The following is a 13,465-nucleotide window of genomic DNA, read 5'->3' on the forward strand; positions in this document are numbered from 1 at the left end:
AAAACAATGAAATTAGAGAAGACCATCAGATCTTTAACAAAGCTCATCAAAAGTTCACAGCCAATTAGACTCTGCTAGTAAAAGTCACATCTTTCCTCAAGTTCTCTAAAAAGGGAACTAGCTGCTCAATCCATTTCAACCCCATCTGGAGGTGTTTGAAACAACTTTCAACCACACTGCGGTTGTGGTGTGAATGATTATGTGTTTGAATGCTTTCAAACTACACTGAGGACAGATGAATCAACAAGTTACCTAAAACAAAGGTTTTAAGGTACACTGTCTGTAGTAAATGTAAATACAGTTCATGATGATCCTGGGATGTTCTGTCCCACTTTAGCAGAAATTATGCAGAATTCAATCTGTCAATCTCCTGATGGCAAAACAAACTCAACCAAGATTGTCTGTAAGTGTCTCTAGCCAAGACCGAATGCACGGATTCAGATAAATGAGATCAATCTATAGAGATACCTCAAAGGCATTGTGTCAGATGAGGAAAGCATTGTTAACATGAACTAATAATGAAATGCACTTCTACAGCATTTATTAATCTTAGTTCATTTTAATCTCAATGTTTACTAATACATTTTAGTATAGGGAACACAAACTATTAACTCCCTCAATTTACTGCTTATTAATAGTAAGGTAGTTGTTAAGTTTAGGTATTGGGTAGGATTAAGAATGTAGAATAAGGTCATGCAGAATAAGGCATTAATATGTGCTTAATAAGTACTAATAAATAGTCAATATTCTTGTAATATGCATGCTAATAAGCAACTAGTTAAAAGACCCTAAAATAAAAAAAATGTGTTACCACATTTTTAAGATCAAAAGTTGTTTATGAAGTTAATGCATAGTGAACTAACATGAACATGCTTTATTAACTAACATTAACAAAGGTTGATAAATGCTGTAAAAATATACTATTCATTTTTAGTTCATGTTAGTTAATGCATTAACTTATGTTAACCAGTGAGACCTTATTGTAAAGTGTTGCACTACAAAAAGTCAATTTACTTTACAATCATTGAATATAAGCTCAACACTGATCTACAGTCCACAGTGATTTATTTTGCAATTGCATTATATGTTCAATGGTTTTTTTAATTGTTGATTTGTGTTGCTTTTTCAGTTTCTCACACCATGAGCACTTCTCTAGTTAAACATCCAAACTTCAACAATTAAAACCTTTAAACATTTTGAAACCCCTGGGTTCAGTTCCATCACATTGTGCTCCATCCAAATCCTTATGTATTCTGGGTCCCACTTTATATTAGTTGTCTTTAACTATGTACTAACATTTAAATTAATCATTTGATACAATGCACTTATTGTGCATGTAATTAAATCTGTAATTACATTTATAATTACACTGTTGACCCTTCCCTTACCCCTTAACCCACCCTTAAACCTACCCATATCACCAAACCTGTTCCTAATCTTACAGTAGCAGCAAAAGTGTTTTGCAATACAACACGGACACAATCATTTCATTGTATTTATTTTGACTACATCAGACGCCTAATATAACGTATCCTTTTCTGTCTACTCACAACAATTGTGGTTTTGTGTGCCATTTTTTGCATGTTTTTTTTTTTAAATAATTAATTGCGCTAATCAAATTGTTGCACACACCTCAGACATTTTTCATTGCATTTAAGATGTTTGTCATTATTTGAGCGTTTGAGAAAACCTCAGTTCTTAAGCTGCAGTTAAGCTGAACAGGATGTGTTCTTACCGTCTGCCCGGCTTATCCAGACTCCACAGCGTGTCTGTTCAGCTGACCTCTGGGTAAAAATGGCATTGATCAATATTCCAACCCTTTCTCTTTAGAATAGTGTTTTAGTTTCTCTCTTTATAATATGGACGAATCCTGCGCAGGGTTTATGAAAAATCAGGGGCTCGTCCAGGATACGCACTACGTTCCTCACTTAAGGGATCCTCTAGAAATCCAGGGATGCCGAGGGTGTAAAAAATATCTGTATATCGTCATTCTGCTTTAAGCCATATGCAGGCTATTAAACTTTGGAGAAATGTCTTCACAATCTGTGTTGTAACCAGCCTTAAATAATGAGTGCAACTCTTGAACTGTGTTTTGGTCAATATGTAAGCCAATCTGCAAAAATCAGTTTTTTTTTAGTTATGAGTTGTCATATTTCACTTTCTTATTTGCATAAATTGGGGGAAAAAAAAGAAAATATGGAAGAATGTCCTCAGAATCTGTACTGTGATGAGTAACCAGCCTCAAATAATGAGCGCTGCGAATAGAAACCCATTAGCTGCTCTCCCAGCCAACATTACACTTCCACACAAAAACGAGTAATTAAAGGATATGCCAACCATCCGTCACTCAAAACACCTGCAAACTATTACTCACACGAAATACATATATAGATTTGAAGAATTTGGAAGCGCTTGTTCACCTGTTTACAAAAGGAGCTGTTCATGTGCAGTTCTTTAAATGTTTACTGTGCAGGTTCTTGTCTTACATCCTTTATATACACAACTCCGAAAGAAGTAATCACTTCGAAAACAGCTTCAAAAAGATGTTTATCCAACAGATTCCTCTGTAATGATTCATAAATGCGAGGAAAAGCTGCGTTGCTGTCTGCAAGTCCCTACAGAAGCCAAAATCCCATCATGCTCTCTCTGAGAGAGGCGCATACATGTTGCCGTGAAGCCAGATCTGTCCTTCTGCGTGAACACGTCCAAATCTGTATTCCATCACTTTTGCTGCTGTCACCCAAAGCCGAGTTTTCAAATACTTGACATCAGCCCCACGCCTCATTACAGATGGAGATTACGATTCCAGAGTCAGGTACCTGTCCAACGTGTCCTGTGCTCTCGCCGAGAGTACACGCCACCTTCTCCCTGATCCTTTCCACACCAGAGGATTAGAAGCCTTTGGCAGCTGCTACCTGGTGCGCCACGTAATGAAGCAGCTCTGACAACTGAACTGAATTCAACAGACACAGTGTTTGTTTCCACTCCACAAGATGAGCGTGTCTGACAGTGAGAGCAGCACTGTGGCATTAGAGATGAGTTTGGTGTACTGCTGGAGAGCTGGAGAAAGGGGTGGCTGACTAGAGGAGAGGGAGGAGGGTGTACGGTGGGGGCATTGTGAGGGCGGATGGCATGTACTTCATCCCTCAGTTACCTCCCCCTCCTTATATCCACACACGAGCTCCACCCCCTGTCCATTGTGGACATTTACCTTTAGCTTGGTTATCGGTCTATGCTTGATGTAAACAAAGTCCTGCCAAAATCGTACCATTTCATTTATTTCCTAATTAGAGTGCTTGCAATGCGCCGCTGTGTTGATATTCCTAAAACACTGTGGTTAGAGTTTGTTTTAAACCCCTAACCAGAGGTATTTAATTTCAGTAAATTCAGCCTAAACATACAAAGTCACAACATTGTACTTTCAAAATTTACTTTTTCACTTTTTTTTTTTTTTTTAAACATTAGACTTAAGACATATAATATTAAAGTTCTCTTATTGACTTGCATCACATGACATCACCATATTTGCATTAAAAATGGCATTTGGTCTTCTTTGGTCTTGGTGTGTCAAATCAAATGTTGAATGCATATTCAGATTTTAATGTTAATGACTGTTATAGCAAGAGTGCAAACTGTAAAAAGTCCAAGTTTACACTTTGTATTATTATATTGAGATTTTAAAAATGATCCACTTATTGCATTTTATTTCAACACTGTTTAAATAAAGCTATTTTTGGTATTAAAGGGTTAGTTCACCCAAAAATGAAATTTCTGTCATTAATTACTCACCCTCATGTCGTTCCACACCCGTAAGACCTTCGTTCATCTTTGGAATACAAATTAAGATATTTTTGATAAAATCCGAGAGGTTTATGACTCATCCATTGCAATATAATTAACACTTTCAAGGTCCAGAAATGTACTATAAACGTCGTTAAAATAGTTCACGTGACTACAGTGGTTTAACCTTAATTTTATGGAGCGACGAGAATACTTTTTGTGTGCAAAAACAAAACAAAAATAACGACAATATGTGGTAACAACAATAATAAACCACTGTCTAAATTGCTGTCTATGGAGGAGTCATATACCTCTCGGATTTTATCAAAAATATCTTAATTTGTGTTCTAAAGGTGAACGAAGGTGTGGAATGACATGATAGTGAGTAATTAATGACAGAATTTTCATTTTTGGGTGAACTAAAACTTTAACTCCATTTGTCGAACATGTGCACTTCCAAAGTGACAGCTCCAATAAATGAAACTATTATTAGGTATTATATTGGAATTAGATATTTATGGTATATGGAGACTTGTTGGGTAACATGTTGTAATGCAGTCATCTGAAAAGCATGAAACAAACAAACAAAAAAAAAAAATGAACAGGCTTTTATGAGAGCAATGCAGGATTTACACAATGTGTATTTTTGCTCTAAATTTAACTGTAATCTCTAAATAGCTCGAAATTACTCATATTACATGCTTAAACCAAGGTTTAAAACATGATTGCTTTGAGCAGTATTTAAAGATCTTTTCAATTCATCTCATTTACAGTCACATTCATTCGTTGAGCAAATATTTTTATCGTGTTACTTCTCATTTTATATTTTTCCAATATATTACACATTGGGAAATGAGTGTTTAAATTCATTGATCTGGAACCTGTGAGAATAATATCTCATCTTGTGTATTCATCTTATTTTCCAACACGGAAGAAATTTCATGAGAATGTGCAAGAATTCAGATTCATCGGCTGCTATAAATAACTAGAAGAATAACAGAAGGTAAAACTATTTGTGCTACAAACCAGCGCGTTTATGCTTAGGATATTAAGTTAAAATAATATGATAACAAATACCAATGTGCAACATCAAGCAGCATAACGCCTGTTTTTGTGCAGGTAAAGCTTACTGGAAGTGGCAAGCGGAAGCCTTGCACATTCAAATGAAAAATGTCCGCACCCACTTTTGTCAAAAATAAGGTGGATATGATGGGGTCCAAAATAGACCATACTGAAAATCTTGGATTCAAAATATAATTTAAACTTCAAAGAAAAAAGATTTTAAATAGTCTATACAGATTTGCACTATTTCTAGGTTATTAATAATAATAATAAAAAAAAAAAAGTTAACTAAAAAAATCTTAATAAAAAACAGCTTCAATGTAAATCATTAATGGCATACAATCAATCTGCATATAATTTCCCACATTTTTTCTGCTCACTGTGAGAGAAAAATGTGCTCATGAGATAAAATGTTAAATACAGCGAATATAGTAGAGTTTATTGGTAGATGAAAGCATTATCACATAAAATGATTCAATAAACAAGCACATAAAGGAGTTAAGGATGTGTAATTAGGGGCGTTGCAAGTGTCTGGATATACGCTAAGCTTTCTGAAGCCACAAATGTTCTGCAGGACGACAAGAAAACCTCATGATGTCAAAGTGAATGACAGCAGCATGAACTTTGACAAAGAGGGACAGTCAAAGCTCTAAAATGCTTAAGTGTTATTCTGTAAGACACTATAGACAAGGTATATAGCTGGATTAAATCACCTCTCTCTCCCAGACGAGTCTTGATTCAACATGTTTAGGTCATTATTTATCAAATACAATCTATACAGAAAGTGATGGTTGTTTATAACAGTTCCCATAGAAACTAATTTTGCCTGATGACTGATCTCTGGGGAGTGGCGTTAAACCATTTTGCTAGACACAGTCCATTGTGAGAACTGTCCATTCATAAAGTCATGGGATGGTTGTGGTACTGGGAGTGCTGTGTGTGCAGGAACATCACTGGCCTATTCAGAGTTGAACACACAACGTGAATCGCACACACCAGGAGCCACAGATGTTTTCGTGACTTACTAAAGAATCCCTCTTTAGCCAATTTTATTTTGTATTTTAATAGTCTACAAAGCGTCAGAATTAAAGGATCATACCACCCCGAAATAAAAATTCTGCCATCATTTAGGCTTGTGTTATGTAAAACCCATATGATTTCCTTAGGGTGGCTGTCAGCCTCCATAAAGATTTGATGATATTCTAAATCTTCTGAAGCCATATGATAGCTTTGTGTTGAGAAGCAGATGGAAATTTACACGTGTTAAAACGTGTTGCACCAGTTTTGACATCAGCGATGGTCACGAATCTCTGACATCAAACCCGTCATGCCATCTGAATGTACATGTAAGCATATGAGATTTTCAGTAAATAACAATTTTAATTTAAGCCTGTGCTTCACAAGAGGACTAGGAATGTAGCATAAAAGCGATATAGATTATTTAGGTAAAGTACATCTCACTTTGAATCAAAGAACTTTTGCGTGGTCTACTTAAGAAGCCAAGGTTTGGCTGATTAGCATGTTAGCTGTTAGCCTCTGCTTGCTGATGCACATCTTAGAAAAAAAGGTTAATTGGGGTTCAATATAAGATTCTTGACTTAATTTTTAAGAACCCTTTATGCCAAAAAGTTTTTATATGAGGAGAAATGTCTGAAATCATTGCATAATACTTTCATGTTTAACAGATTATTTCAATCTTTCTACTGATAAAGTATGTTTACAAGCTGTTTAATTAAAAAAAAAAAAAAAAAAAGGGTAACATTTAAGTTTAGGGTCCTGTTCTCACAATTAACTAGTTGCTTATTAGCACGCTTATTAGGATATTGGCTGTTTATTAGTGCCTTTAAAACACATATTAATGCCTTATTCTGCATGACCATATTTTACATCCCTTAATCCTACCCAATACCTAAACTTAACTACCTTACTAATATTAATAAGCAGTAATTAGGGGTTTATTGAAGCAAAAGTTATAGTTAATAGTGAGAATTGGATCCTAATCTAAAGTGTGACCCCACAAAAATGTAATTAAAATTAAAGATGGGTCACATTTTACAACCCGAATTCCGGAAATGTTGGGACGTTTTTAAATTTGAATAAAATGAAAACTAAAAGACTTTCAAATCACATGAGCCAATATTTTATTCACAATAGAACATAGATAACATAAATGTTTAAACTGAGCAATTTTACACTTTTATCCACTAAATGAGCTCATTTCAAATTTGATGCCTGCTACAGGTCTCAAAATAGTTGGCACGAGGGCAACAAATGGCTGAAAAAGCAAGAAATTTTGAAAAGATTCAGCAACTAATTAAGTTAATTGATATCAGGTCTGTAACATGATTAGCTATAACAGGGATGTCTTAGAGAGTCTCTCAGAAGTAAAGATGGGCAGAGCTGTGAAGAGTGCGTAAAAAGATTGTGGAATACTTTAAAAACAATGTTCCTCATCGTCAAATTGCAAAGGCTTTGCAAATCTCATCATCTACAGTGCATAACATCATCAAAAGATTCAGAGAAACTGGAGAAATCTCTGTGCATAAGAGACAAGGCCAAAGACCTTTATTGGATGATGGTGTACCTTCAGGCCCTCAGACGACACTGCATCACTCATCGGCATGATTGTGTCAATGACATTACTAAATGGGCCCAGGAATACTTCCAGAAACCACTGTCGGTAAACACAATCCGCCGTGCCATCTGCAGATGCCAACTAAACTCTCATGCAAAAAGGAAGCCATATGTGAACATGGTCCAGAAGCGCCGTCGTGTCCTGTGGGCCAAGGCTCATTTAAAATGGACTGTTTCAAAGTGGTCAGACGAGTCTAAATTTGACATTCTTGTTGGAAATCACGCACGCCTTGTCCTCTGGGCTAAAGAGGAGGGAGACCTTCCAGTGTGTTATCAGCGTTCGGTTCAAAAGCCAGCATCTCTGATGGTATGGGGGTGCATAAGTGCATACGGTATGGGCAGCCTGCATGTTTTGGAAGATACTATGAATGCTGAAAGGTATATAAAGGTTTTAGAGCAACATATGCTCCCCTCCAGACGACGTCTATTTCAGGGAAGGCCTTGTGTATTTCAGCAGGACAATGCAAAACCACATACAGCAGCTATTACAACAGCATGGCTTCGTCGTAGAAGAGTCCGGGTGCTGAATTGGCCTGCCTGCAGTCCAGATCTTTCAACTATAGAGAACATTTGGTGCATCATTAAACGAAAAATACGTCAAAGACGACCACAAACTCTTCAGCAGCTGGAAACCTATATCAGGCAAGAATGGGACCAAATTCCAACACCAAAACTCCAGAACTCATAACCTCGATGCCCAGACGTCTTCACACTGTTTTGAAAAGAAGAGGAGATGCTACACCATGGACAACATGCTCCTGTCCCAACTATTTTGAGACCTGTAGCAGGCATCAAATTTGAAATGAGCTCATTTTGTGCATAAAATTGTACAATTTCTCAGTTTAAACATTTGTTATGCTATCTATGTTCTATTGTGAATAAAATATTGGCTCATGTGATTTGAAAGTCTTTTAGTTTTCATTTTATTTAAATTTAAAAAACATCCCAACATTTCTGGAATTCGGGTTGTAGATTAGTGTCCAATTCTCTATAATTCTCTATTAACCCCCGACTTTTAAATAAACTCCTAATTACTGCTTATTAATAGTTAGTAAGGTAGTTGTTAAGTTTATGTATTGGGTAGGATTAAGGGATGTAGAATATGGTCATGCAGAATAAAGCATTAATATGTGTTTTATAAGTACTATTAAACAGCCAATATCCTAGAAATATGCATGCTAATAAGCAACCAGTTAATAGTGAGAATTGAATGCTGAATTAAAACAAAATAAATTAAATCTAAATCCATAAAATTACCTCTAAAAAGGTAAAAACAAATTAAGAAATAATTCTCTCATTTTAGTAAATCGTGACCACGAATTAAGAATTCGTTCCCTCATTTTAGTAAATCGTGGCCACGCTGAACTAATTTGTTCCCTCATTTTGATTTAACTAAAACAAGGGAACGATTTATTACAGCTTAGCCACAATTATCTTATACAAATTATTATATTGTGTGCCTAAATAACTTAAAACGAGGGAATGAATTAGTACAACATGCTGAAGTATTAAGTCATGTGAACAAATTCTTTATTCTTAAAGGTGCAGTAGGTGATCTGGGAAATGCTAACTTTAGCCTCCTAGCATTGAAAGCGTACAATTCCACCCTCTCTGCAAATCACAGTCTAAAGCCACGCCTCCTCCAAAACACATGAACGCGCACAGACCAGAAGCTAGACGAGCAGAGACGACGTTATTGGATTACATCATGTGTCATTCACTGGTGAGAAAACTTTACAGTACAGTGAGTAACTCATTCGTAAAGGTACACAAAGTACAAACTACATTATGCGTTACTATCAAAACACCAAAATCAAATCATACCATGTACCTACCTGTACAAAAGAAATACTGCAACCATGACATCTTTCAGACCCTTTGACTTCCACAGTTGTCTCCAGCATGGAAAAGCAACACCGATGTTAATTTTGATTTTAGCTCTTTTCGTCGTAGTCTTTCTTTTTGTAGATCCTTTGCCAGTGCCACCTGTTGTCAGTTCAGAAGGAAAGTTAGGCTGTTGCTGTTTTTTTCCTGCCATTCTTGCTCTGTCTGCACAGCGTACATGAAACACGCTGGTGACGAATGATGTCTGCGTGAACAGGCTGCGCAGTGGTATGCAAACACACATTGACCGACAGGGAGCACATGCTATCATTTCGTTCAGACCAAATGCAATGATTGAAAGAAACATTTGATGGTCCTACGCCTTCCACAGACGATATTTATTTATAAAAATGCATTTAAACCACTTAGCACAGCGATTACTATCAGGATATGAGGAGACTTTCAACCAACAAAAAATGTTTCTGTAGTGAATCACTTTTTGCACCTTTAAAACATTTTTCCCAGCATGTAATGTGCAAGGCTCTGTACCAATCAGCATATTAGAATGGTTTCTCAAGTATCATGTGACACTGAAGTCTGGATATTCACAATATTGAATATTTCTTTGAAATATTAGCATTACGTTCTCTTTTTAAGAAGCACTTTGAACTTTTATGATCTTAAACACAAGACTTGTAATGTCAAATTAAATTGTAAAACTGTCAACCCTGTTTACCTTTCTAAAAACACATCCAAAATATTTTAAAATGTATTTATTTAGTTTGAGATGGCACAGTGCAAAATTAGACCAAAAATGACTTTAAAAATCTCTAAAACAAACAAGACAAGGCATTCGTATTGACCCTATAGACCTCTATGGGTCTGCGACACCAAATACATCTCACGCTGTGTTTGGGTTTCTAGGAAATAAGAGCGTAGTGATTCGAAAAACAAAACATACAAGAGGCCAAACTTTTGTTCGGTTCTTTGAAAAGCCAAAACTGTAAAAGAGCCACTGTAAGCTGGAGGCCTGAGCAGAACTGAACAATTTTGCATTCCAACACTCTTAATAACCGCCGTCAGTTTATCATCTGTTATTAAGATGAAGAGATGGACCTCCCTCTCTCTAATGGGAGGTCAGATTGAGCGCTGGCCAGAGGACAGGGAGCAGGTGAGGCTATGAAGAGGGCCGCAGTGGTGTAAACACCACAGTAAACCATGAGACAGCTGTGCAGGGTTCTAACATCTGCGGTCAGAAAAATGGAACATTGAGTCGGAGCCATGAGTGCGTATAGCTTGCTAATGATATAACCGTTACCATTAGACTTGTTTGGAAGATATGTGCAGATATAGAGATACCACTGGGCCTGTAATGCAGCCTTCCATCCAGCATTAGCTGGAAACACAACAAAAGTTGCCGGATCACTGTGCCAAGAAAACTTCAGTTCACTTACATTTAAGTCTTTCCTTAAATATGGTGAGAAAATTCTATATAACAAGGAAAAGAGAGTGTGTTATACAATTTCCAGTTAATTAGCCCTCATTTTCATTTACTTTACAACCGTAATTTATCCGCTTAAAGTGTCATTTGTTAGTGGGAGGTTATTTTACTGCCTATTTAAATGTCTCCATAAATGTTCACTGAGCTCTGTGGAAACATTGTTCTTAAGTTTAGTTAAAACAAAAATCATTGTAGAATAAAATAATCAGATGTTATCTCTGAGTGAAATAATGGTGCGTTTCTGAACATTATGACCAAAAAAAAAAAAAAAAAAGCATAAAATAAGAATGTAAGAATAAAATATCACACGCATATCCACCTTATTCCTGACTAGCCTACTGCGTTTCGATTTATCTGGTTTGGGGAACTTCCGTTTAAAAAGACTGAAACGAATCGTTTCAAATCATAAGGTTGCCCTACAAGTAAAGCATACTGAATGAGCTGTCCATTTTTCTTTCATGTTTTATATTCAGACATCATGAGAATAACGTAACGCTTGGTATTTTAACGTAACATGTTATAACAAGAATATCTATGGCAAGAGCTCTTTTCAGTTGCTGCTTTCTATCCTCATGATTATTATCTTTTGTTTCTTTGCATACCGCTGTAATAGTATGAAAAAGGACAACATATACTGCACATTTGTGGTCTGTTCTCCCAAAATAATTTATTTACGATATATCCCATTAATAATTCACTGGAATTATCATTATTCGAAAGCTTCACGTCTCTTTTCAGGTTTGTTTTCACAGGTAAATACAATTTATTATCCAGTGTTGTTGTAATCGAGACCTGGACTCGATCTCGAGACCATATTGTAACGGTCTTGTCATGGACTCGTGTGCATATTGACTCGGAATAGAGTACCTCAGGGATGACGTGTTTTTGTAGGCAAAATCTGGAAGCGAGTTAGCATTTTAGGACTTCTGGTTCCATCGCCCTAAAGTCTGTGGGGTTTTTTGAATGGGTTTTTGCTAAATTGCCTGAAATAAGGTCTGTGGTTAACAAAGCCTCTAAAATATTTTCATGTTTTGATCTATGACATAAAACACACCAGTTATAACCCGCATGAGATTTTTTTAAACCTTTATTGTGTCTTAAAAACGGCGGTTGCTAACAATTTGCTAAAAGCAACTACTTCCTTTGGCGGGGACTTTAGACGTCATCATGACAAACAGGACATTTGGACAGCATTTCTCATGAAAAAGTGGATAAGTATTCATACACAGCGCAGATCATAATCAGCGAGCATGTTTTTAAATAAAGTTGTTTTTTTAAATAAAGTTTGAGGAAGCTTGGTGGTGGTGACGTTGATCCACGACCATGGTGTGCTGTAGTCCGTTTATAGCCTACTGTTAGCTTTTTATATCTGCCGACTTTATTTAGGCTTCAAAGTGTATAAATGTTGTGTTAATCTTCACAAGTTATCTTGATAGACAAAACGTGTAAGTGTCATAACCCTTTGTTAAACACAGAGCTTATTTTGTTGCGATTTTCCAAAAGTCTATGGGAAAAATGCATAGGCTTTCAATCGTGCACCGCTAACTTCCGGGTTGGCCTACAAAAACACGTCATCCTTGAGGTACTCTGTTGACTCGTACTCGTACATATTAGGACTCAGACTCATTCTCGAGACCATTCGAGTCCCATTCAAAATATTTCATGACTATTACTGTATGTTAATGTTTGGGGGCAAATAGCAATGATAATATTGTGGTCAATAAAACAAAATGCATTTGAATTATAATTAACATGACAATGTGTACAATAGTAACGAATCGCTCAAAAGTCGGAAAATTCCTATTGTTTTCACATATCTGTCAGTGTGAGGCATTGCCATAACGCGTTGCTAGGGGTTGCGTGCGTGTGCGACACACTGATTTTCCACAGTCTGTTCGAAACCTCTCTCGAGCCATATATGGTTCTTTCTCTGAGTGCCTATGGCTCGACGGAAGAAAAAAAAATAAACAGAAAATTTTTTTTAACTTTTTTTTTCCTATCAATAAATCAAAGCTAGTGTGTCGATTTAATTAAAAATCTATTTATTATATATTTTAAAATATTACATAATTCACCAATGCCGGTTTGTCATGTATAACACCCCAACCAATCGTGATCTGGCACAACAAGTTCAAATTTCATTGGACAACATAAAGTGGAAATTACATGGACAGATGAGCGATTTCTGCGGTTTGTCTCATTTTATAAATCAAATCGCATCGCTGACAAAATGGATGTTAACTGATTACAAAGCCAAAAGTCGCATTAATGGTAAGTGTTCAATTCATTTAGTGTTGATACACCGTTTACTATTTGATGAAACTATCATAGTTAATGAAGCCAAAGTGTCACCTACAGGCCTATTATGTGAAGTGTAGGCTGGCGAAATGGTGACGTGAAAGGACTTTATTATATTACCATTTTTGATAATTATTAGCTTATGTGGCATTATGAAATAAGTCTCTTATGCTCATCAAGCCTGCATTTATCTAAATCAAAAACAGCAATATATATTTTAAAAATATTATTACAATTAAAAATAATTGTTTTCTATTTCAATGTACTTTAAAATGTAATTTATTCCTGTGATCAAAGCTGAATTTTCAGCATCATTACTCCACTCTTCAGTGTCACATGATCCTTCAGAAATCATTCTAATATGCT

The 13,465-nt window shown here is 36.0% G+C and overlaps 2 protein-coding genes across 2 annotated transcripts in view; one reads left to right on the forward strand and one right to left on the reverse strand.

The window, feature by feature from the left end:
* The window catches only part of nrtn (neurturin), a 34,628-nt gene extending 30,900 nt beyond the window's left edge, over window positions 1-3,728 (reverse strand). Inside the window, exon 1 of the mRNA XM_051912717.1 lies at window positions 1,736-3,728. The gene's annotated coding sequence lies outside the window, so the exon portion shown is untranslated. The remainder of the gene's footprint in view (window positions 1-1,735) is intronic.
* ranbp3a (RAN binding protein 3a) overlaps window positions 1-13,465 on the forward strand; it is a 386,526-nt gene that overhangs the window by 69,724 nt on the left and 303,337 nt on the right. The gene's annotated exons all lie outside the window — the stretch shown is intronic.

The sequence above is a fragment of the Ctenopharyngodon idella genome, chromosome 11 (genome assembly GCF_019924925.1).
Source record: "Ctenopharyngodon idella isolate HZGC_01 chromosome 11, HZGC01, whole genome shotgun sequence".
Classification (NCBI taxonomy): domain Eukaryota; kingdom Metazoa; phylum Chordata; class Actinopteri; order Cypriniformes; family Xenocyprididae; genus Ctenopharyngodon; species Ctenopharyngodon idella.